This window comes from Malania oleifera, chromosome 8 (assembly GCF_029873635.1).
Source record: "Malania oleifera isolate guangnan ecotype guangnan chromosome 8, ASM2987363v1, whole genome shotgun sequence".
Lineage (NCBI taxonomy): Eukaryota > Viridiplantae > Streptophyta > Magnoliopsida > Santalales > Ximeniaceae > Malania > Malania oleifera.
In genome coordinates, this window is record NC_080424.1 from 88517503 (window position 1) to 88525719 (window position 8217).

Consider the following 8217-nt stretch of genomic DNA (forward strand, 5'->3'; position numbering starts at 1 on the left):
CTAAGTAATTTATGACCATTTAAAGAAGTAAGGAAATCAGAAAAAAACCTAGGCTAGAAAAATGGTTTTGGTATTAGGAATCATCTGTAGTAATAAACAAGAAATAATTTAAGATAATGACTGGCATTCTTCAGAAGAGAAGTTAAGAAACTTTTAAGTAAAGATGCAACAAAAAGAAAAAGGAGAGTCATGCATTGGACTGTTGCATGTATTAAACTCTAGGCATGGGACCAGATAAATCGTCCGCCTAAATCAAAATGAAGAAAATTTTCTAAACTGGGGACATTAAATGCTAGTTAACTGGTGCTATTTGGATCAATCGATGGATTGAGCCTACGATTGATTAAAAATGAGAAATAAGCATATCCTTGTTTCATGGCTAACGAAACAGAGCAGATGAATAAGTTCGGATGAGGAGCGGTTATGCACCTTCAATCTGGAGAAAAAATGTGAATAGTTGTATTAAATTATTTGAGAATTATTTTAGGTAAAAGGAAGATTTTTATAAAAATGTGTGAGGAAAAAGCTGCTTATGTCAAAAAACAAATAGATTTCTTGAAGAAGAGGGAAAAGGAATCACTTAAAAGGAAAAATGAATACTTGTGCTTTAAATTCTCCAAAGTGCGATGGAATATTTTATGTGAAAGAATCACGATAGAAAATTGGTAAGGAAAATTGTCCAAAGAATCCAAAAGGCAAAGATAACATTGTTCTTTGTTTTATCTGAAAGAAGACAATTACTCTTTAAAAAGGGAAATGAGGAGCTTATGGAAAAAGCCAAAAACAAAGACCATGAAATTCTTGAAGGGGAAGTAGGAATTTTGTGAAAAAAAAAATTAAAAATATTTTGAAAGAAAAAATACTCTCTTGAAAAACAAAGTTGAAAACATGGTAAATCATAAGAGGAAAAGAAAAAGAAAACATAAAATAAATCTTTGGAAGTTAAGAAAAATAAGTTTCTAAAACGAATTCAAAAATCCTCTTATAAATCACCATGGTTTATGCCTCAAACAAGCAAAATAATGCAAATAAGTCAAGACCCTCAGCATGAAAACAAGATTTGTCTATATGTGAAAGAAACGGTCATGTTCGATATTTTTGCTCATTTTTTAGAGGAGTTGAGGCACGAAAGAAAAATGGAATGGGTTGTGAAGAAAAATTCATTGGGACCCAAGGAGGAATGGGTACTAAAAGGAAACACATTGCTCTTTGAATTGTTTTCGTTTAGGACCTAGGATTAGGAATTAGGTTTAGGTAGATGTAAACCCCACTAGAATAAACGTATTTAATGAGCGAAAAAAAATCCCAAAGTTTTGAATTGTTTTAAATTTGCTTTATTGGGAAATTTTGAAAAAAACATGCCAATATTGATGAGTTCAAAAACAAAAAAAAAAAAAAAAAAAAAAAAAAAAAAAAAAAAAAAAAAAAAAAAAAAAAAAAAAAAAAAAAAAAAAAAAAAAAAAAAAAAAAAAAAAAAAAAAAAAAAAAAAAAAAAAAAAAAAAAAAAAAAAAAAAGAATAAAAAAATGAGGTTATAAAACCAATGTTGATGCTTAATTGTCTCATGTCATTATCAAATGGTTCCTTTTTGAAAAATGTTGGCTATTATTTATGGGGATAAATAGCATGTGCTCTAAGTTTATTTCAAAAATGGAAATTAGCCTTGTTTTTCTCATATAAGTTTCTAAGGTTTTAAATTTAAGTTCAAAGAATGCTATGATAGGTAATCCATCTCTTTGGAAAAGAGATGTATTCGAGTCACATAATTCGTTTTGATGATATATGCTCATTATTTAAAATCATAGAGAATATCTTAAACATAACATTCAGTGAATTGAGTTCTAGTAAACTAATCATAACAACAATGGCAATTCTAAAATGAAGCATTCATTTGTGATATCCATATGTTTGAGGAATACCTCCCATTAGTGGCAAATTAGGAGAACATGTCTCCTATATTCTAAAGAGCAATGTCAAAAAAAACCAAGTTAATTGAAAAGGTATTATTTTCCTCCTTCTACTTTATCCTCATAGCATGCCATGATTCATGATTTTACATCTTGTGTTAAATCATTAACAAATCATGGGTTATATTTGCCATGGATATCTAAAAAAAATTTTTTACCATGAGATCTAATGTTTTTAAAAGGCTTAAATCGTGTTTTGTGCTTAAAATTTTAATTTTAGTATACATTATTATTATACTGAAGAACCTGAGGAAAATCAAGCCAATATGAGGAAATTTAGTGAAAACATCCAATCTATTTCGCTTATATATAGATCATTATGATTGGCTTATTATATGATAGTATTGGTTATTGCATACTTAAGTAAACCCCCTAAATGGACAAAGGATCTAACTAGTTAAATAATTTTTTAAATGCTATCTATACATATGTTTATGCATGGAATATCTTCAAATATAGTATATTTTGTCCATCATACAAAAATTGAGTTTGCCGAATTAATTATAAAACTTTGCACATATAACCCTAAACTTATCTTAAGCTTAAACTGATTAATATATTAAAAAAGATCATAAAAACTTTTGTACTTGGGTTGTATAATTGAAGGAAAAAGTAGCAAATTTCAAAAGTTCATCCAATCAGATAAATCCTTCAGTGTATTGTGCTTATTGGGAAATATCTTTAATATATATATATTGGATGCTTCATGTGAACTGAACACTACTATCCACTTACTTTCTAAATGTTATATTATTAAATAGTTTATATTGATTGAATATATTGAACTGCGCTTGATTGAACATAATCTACTCAGTCGATGCAAAGTTTGTGCATTGCATGCTGGTAGTTGAGCTAGGGTTTGGCATGTTGAAAGTCATTGATCTATTGTACGACATACTGCTAGTTAGTCAACTAGAAATTATGACTTCATAAGACTATATTTTTTAAATTCTAATACTTTTGAAAGTCTTATGCAGTATTAGTATGGTGACCAAGTTGAACTTAGTGTTTTAACCTTAAGATGGTCACTTAGATTGGTTTCTTGGTACATTGTCATTAATGAATATTTTATAAATGGATGACATGGCATAAAAAGATCATTCTGCATGAAGATTCATTGGTAATTATAAGTTTTTGCATGTTAAATGATCATGGCTTGAAATCCATTGCATGTGGGTTGAACTTTATGAATTTTTTATAATGCATGCTGAATAATTGAATAGGTAGTGGTACATGTTGAATCCTAAACATTGTATGCTACATTGAAAAACATGCAAAATTTTCAATAATCCTTTAAATTTTCCTAGAATGCTCTAAATTATACACATGCTCTTTACCAAGTTGTTTGGACACATTTACCATGCTTAAATTATAAGCATGAATATTTTGTGCTTATTTTTGAAAATTTTCATTCTTGAATGATCATTGAATGATTGATCTACAACAAATGGTTTAACTTCTGAATCATCATTCATGAGTTTGGAAGGAAGCCAATCTAGGCTTTTCTAATATTATGATTTACCACCCAAAATTTGTGCTCTTAGAGTATTTTTAAGATAAATGATTAGCACCTTTCTTTTTGATGATGATCAAAGGGGGAGAAGATATTTGAAGTTATCCATGGGGATAAGATTTATAGTGTTATATATGTGAGGGAAAACATGATGTATGTGTGGGGAAAAATATGGAATGCATGTTAAAAGTTCAAATGAACATGAATTATTTTTATGCCTCATATGCATATAGTAAGGGGGAGCAAATTATAAATATCATTTAACAATATGCATAAATTAAGGGGGAGCGCATAAATTAAGGGGGAGCTTTAAAACATACGCCATATAGAACACCAATGGTTTGTCATCGTAAAAAATGGGAAGAATGTTAGCCTTAGAGGCTACGTAAGCTTAATGTCATGTTTTGATGATAACAACTCATTAGTGGTTCTAAGTAAGATTATCTTTACACAATAAGTCTTAGTAAGAACAAACACAATTCAAAGATTAAGTAGACTCTTAATATGTTAGAAATCATCAAAAGGGGGGGAGAAAGTTGGGCCAGTCAGCTACACTATCATGGTTTTATATGTTTTAATGATATTAACATATTTGTTGTTTCTAGTATTTTCCATCCTTGCATATCTTATTTAGTATAGGTACAAAGTTTCGGATACACAGAGGTACCAAATCAGAAGCAAAGATCGAACGTTGTAGACATCAAATAAAAAAGATCGAAAGGACACTGACTCAGAAGCATCAAAGCACATCCCGAAGTTTTTATTGTGTATAAATTAATTGTAATAAGGGTTGTGTGAGTGAGTGCATATTATAACTCTTGTGGTGTGTGTTTTTCATGATTTCTAAGTAAGAGTTGAGCCATTACATAAGCATACTAGGACACATGAGCATATAGGATCTGCACAAAAGTAACAAACTCACAATTCATAGTTTTCAAAGTAAAAACAAAGAGGTTGTCAAAATAATCCTATACTCAATTAAGTTTTCAAAATGGGACAAGTGTTAAGTAATATATGAGTTATAAACATTTTTAAAACTTGGTCCCGATTTTACAAAACTAGCTCTACGTCCTAAAGTCCTAAAAGTCAAGCATATTTTGAATAAAAAACATACTAAACATATAAGATATCGAAATGAGTCTTCAAATATGTTTTCATAAAACAAGATATCTTATATTTATGGGGAAACTCACTTGGACAAGTTTTAATCTTCATTAGACTCCATATATTTCATATAATTTTGTCCAAGAATGTTTTAAGTCATTAAAATGGTTTTTGACAAGGAAAAACAAAGCAATCGTCACTACCATAATACAGCCTTGAGTCCTGAATACCCATCGGTATTTTGGGCATAACATTTGCTAGAAAAGTCCAAATGGGACGATCTTGGTGTCCCTACAAAGTGAAGACAAAATTCCACAACTTTCATGTTGATTACTTTTTCTGATTCAGGGACCTCGTTGACAAACACATGGGATTTGTCAATGAGGAGCAGTGTATGGTTAGTCTACGAGTGCAGGGCCTAGTCGACGAATTCAACCAGCAGAACTGCTCCAACGGGCGGAAAACGGCTAGTTTACCAAATAAAATAGTTTTTCTTCCCCCAACGGCTAGTTAACGACTCCTTTTGCCCTTGGGCTATAAGTACAAGCTATTAGACTTGTATTAACATGGTTTTTAAAGGTCTTCGATCATTTTTAGTAAAAAACATCATTTTATACAAAACCTAGTAGCATATTAGTTCTTCATTACATGTGCTCATTCTCTCTTACTCACTTATTGTGTTTGATTCAATTCTTGAGAGAATAGTGTGAAGTTTGAGTTGTAAATCATATTTGCTCATTTTAAGGAGCATTCTTTGTAATCTTCCATCTTCTTGTGAAAGGTTCTTTGTGAACCAAGTTGTAAGGTTCTTTGTGAACCGAATCGGTAAAGACTCTTTGTGAGCAGTAGGGATTTGTTCCCGAGTTTGTAAGGCTTGCTCTGCTGCGGAAGGAGCGATTATAGTGGATTATAGAATCCTTGACTCGGTGCTAAGGCGTGGACGTAGCTTGGTGCCGAACCACGTAAAAATACTAGTGTTGTTCTTTCTCTCCCTTGCACTCTTTATTTTATATCTTGTGCATGATTTATATTTATATTGCGATATGATTTCTTGAATCTTGCCAAGAGTTTTTATTTTGTAGAAAAATACGTATTCCATAAAAAGAGTCTATTCACCCCCCCTTTAGACTATATACTCCGGGCTAGGACTCCTAATAAAAAGTATTAGTGACGATTCCCAATTTGGTCACTAATAAGTGGCTGATAATGACCAATCTACAAAATCGTTACTAATATTGTGAAATAAATTTTTTTTTAAATAAAAAAAGTTTTAGTGATGGTTCCAAAATCCGTCGCTAATAAGGAGCTAATAGTAACGAATCTACAAATTTGTCATAAATATAGTGAAATAATTTTTAAAATTTTTTTTTTAAAAAAGAAGTATTTGTGACATTTCCCAAATCCGTCAATAATAAGGCTGTAGTAGTGACCAATCTACAAATTCGTCACTAATATAATGAAATAAATTTTTTCAATTTTTTTTAAATAAAAAAAATATTAGTGACGGTTTTCAAATTCGTCCTTAACAAGGTGCTAATAGTGACGAATCTTCAAATTCGCCACTAATATTGTGAAATAATTTAAAAATTTTTTTTTTTAAATACAAGAAGTATTAGTGACAGTTACAGAATCCGTCATTAGTAAGAGGCTAAGAGTGGCGAATTTGAAGATTCGTCACAAATATTGTGAATTAATTTTTTTCCATTGTTTTAAATAAAAGAAGTATTAGTGACGGTTCTCAAATCTGTCACAAATAAATGGCCAATAGCGATGAATCTACAAATTTGTCACTAATATCATGCAACAATTTTAAAAAAAAAAAATTTTAACAAAGAAAATGTTAGTGACGGTTCCCAAATCCGTCACTAATGAGTGGTTAATAGTGACGAAATTTCAAATCCGTCACTAATATTGTGAAATAAATTTTTTTTTAATTTTATTTAAATAAATAAAGTATTAGTGACGGTTCCCAAATTCATCACTAATAAGGGGGTAATAGTGATGTATTTGAAGATTCCTCACTAATGTTGGGAAATAAATTTTTTTTTTATTTATTTTTTAAATAAAAGAAGTATTAGTGTTGATTCCCAAATACATCATTAATAATGGTCAATAGTGACGAATCTTCAAATTTGTCACTAATATTGTGATATAATTTTAAATTTTTTTTTTTAAATAAAAGAAGTATTAGTGATGGTTCCCATATACGTCACTAATAAAGAGCTAATAGTGGTAAATATTCAAATTTATCACTAATATTGTGAATTTTTTTTAATTAAAAGAAGTATTAGTGACAATTTCCAAATCCGTCACTAATAAGAGGGTAATAGTGACGAATTTTAAAATTTGTCACTAATATTGTGAATTATTTTTTTTAAATAAAAGAAGTATTAGTGACGGTTCCCAAATCCGTTACTAATAAGAGACTAATAATGATGAATCTTCAAATTCATCACTAATATTGTGAAAAAAAAAATTTTCATTTTTTTTAAAAAATATAAGAAGTATTAGTGCAGTTCCCAAATTCGTCCCCAATTGGCTAATAGTGACGAATCTACTAATTCATTGTTAATATTGTGAAATAAAATTTTTTTATTTTTTTAAATACAAGAAGTATTAGGGACGGTTCTCAAATCCGTCACTAATTAGGGGTTAATAGTGATGAATCTTAAAATTTGTCACTAATATTGTGAAATTTTTTTTTTTTTTATATAAAAGAAGTATTCGTGATGGTTCCTAAATCTGTCACTAATAAGAGGCTAATAGTGACAAATTTTCAAATTCGTCACTAATATTGTGAAAATTTTTATTTTAATTTTTTAAAATAAAATAAGTATTAGTGACTTTTCCTAAAATCATCATTAATAAGGGACTACGAAAATCTTCAAATTCCTCACTAATATTGTAGATTTTTTTTTATTTTTTTGAAATAAAAGAAATATTAATGACGGTTCTCAAATCTGTTACTAATAAGGGGCTAATAGTGATGAATCTACAAATTCGTCACTAATATTGTGAAATAAATTTTTTTTCACTACAAGAAAACTAGTTTTTAGTGACGGAGGTATTAATGAATGATGAAATTTCGTCACTAAAAAATCAGTATTAGTGATGGTTATCGTCACTAGCTAATAGTTCATGTATTAGTGATGAAATTTCATCCTTCACTAATACTAAACTTTTAGTGACGAAATTACGTTCTTTACTAATATCTCTGTCACTAAAAACTAGTTTCCCCACTCAAATAAGCACGGGAAACCACTTTTCGCACGAAAACTATCTCGAGAAAATATTAGCAACGATTGTTGAAGTATTAGTGACGATTTCAAAGCGTCAGTAAAAGGGACTTATTAGTGACGGTTAATAAATCATCACTATTATTGTTGTATTAATAAATAATTTTTTTTTTCAAAGTATTAGTGACGGTTCTGCACATTCATCACTATTAGTGTCTTATTAGTTACGGTTTAGGGAACCGTCACTAATAGTTCTTTTATTTAAAAAAATTTTAAACAATTTCTTTCACAGTATTAGTGACGAATTTGTAGATTCGTCACTATTAGCCTATTATTAATGACGAATTTGAGAACCGTCACTAATATTTCTTTTATTTAAAATAAAAAAAAATTTATTA